A 1,691-nucleotide genomic window follows, 5' to 3' on the forward strand; every position below is an offset into this window, starting at 1 on the left:
ATAAAACAGACCAAGGAACGAAGAGAGATTGTGACTTTATTATAGTTTTACATTGCAATCCTGCCGATAAACCTGTTTACCAAATTGCGTTTTACCACATTGTGATCCCTGGATATTTATTTCAAGATGCAAGTCAACTTAACAAAAAAAGTTTTGCCACTGGTTACAATAGTATGTAATTTTTGTGAGTCCTTCATCAATCTTCTATATTTATCTCACTGCACTCATCACCAAAGTTCTGGTGACACTGACATTGTCAGGTTGACCTCACTAACATTTCCTGCCACCTACCTACCCCATGCTCTGAACACCATCAATATATCACTGTTATCCCATTGATCCTTAATTTGCTTGAGCGGGCCCAGTAATGGCTCCATTTATCCTAGTCCTGAGATTTCAGCAGCCTCCCTTTACTTGTCCTTCCCAATGGTGCTGCATTAGAGGCTCTTCAGGATCAGGGGAATGAAACCCATCTTTGTTACTGTATTTGGCATATGAATACACACCAGGGAGCTTGCCAGGCTCTTCCTGATGCTGGAAGTAAAATCCTGGTAGCTTGCCAGGTTCTCTAAGAGGGAGAACTAGGCTATCAGGTGTCCTTTCACGCATGAAGGAGCCGGCAGAGGAATCCAGGTGTGCAGGTCCCTGGGTCGAGATCTTCAAGGCTGGTTGGATCTTTTGCAAGATTTTTGCTTTATCCATTGCTTTGGTGACTTACCTTCCACACGACAAAGAAAACATTGCGCTGTCATCCTTAACTCTGATGTATGTCACCTAGCATAATCGAGACGCAAGCCTTCGTGATTTCTACTTCTACAAAAGGAGAGATTGAGTTCTGGGAAAGACTGAAAAAGGATAACCATAAATTCGGGTGGAGGCTCATCTTCTAGAGATGGGGTTGATAACCTCATTTCTTATTATCGAGGCTGGCTGTGCAGGGTTGTGGGGTGGGGACAGGGAGTGCGGACAGAATGTTTGGGTTTTGTTACTGGAATGTGGCTGAAATGCCACTTGCAAAACTGAACTGAAGGGCAGGAACTGCCAAGTACGTGTGACCTAAGGTCACCCCGCGTCATCCAACTCAGCCAGAGAAGCCAAGCATAAACCTAAGGGTTAGAATCTATTTGTTTTGTTGTTTTGGATCCGTCCCGGCTGTGCTCAGAGCGGCTCCTCTCCTAGAGCGCTGTGTGGGGGGAAGGGAGGGGGTCGCCTTGCCTGCGTCCCAGCTACCCCGCCCAACGGCACCCGAGGCACTTGTCCCCGCCCCCTGTGAAGGCGGGGCCTGGTGTCCTCCCGCGTGCCGCAAACAGCGGCGCCAGTTCTTCACACGAAAATCGACTGTTGGGGCCGGGTTTATTTCTGCTCTTCCAGCGGCTTCTCTGCCCTTCGGCCCAACTGCGTGTACAACGCCTGGCGCCGGGCTAACACGCAGCCCGGAGCGCGCCCGCGCCGTCCAACGCCGGCCGACCGTTGCTCGTCTTTGGGTGCCACTCTGGAAGCGCGAGCGACGCCGGGGCGTTAAGGGCCCGGCCCGCCCACGACGGCACATCCGGCCCCGCCGCCCCGCCCCTGACAGCACACCCGACCCAGCTGACCCGCTCCTGACGGCACTTCCGGGCCGGTGACCCGGCCTCTGACGGCACATCCTGTTCCGCTGACCTGCCTCCTCTCGACGCTTCCGACCCCGCCTT

Source organism: Sorex araneus, chromosome X (assembly GCF_027595985.1).
Source record: "Sorex araneus isolate mSorAra2 chromosome X, mSorAra2.pri, whole genome shotgun sequence".
NCBI lineage: Eukaryota > Metazoa > Chordata > Mammalia > Eulipotyphla > Soricidae > Sorex > Sorex araneus.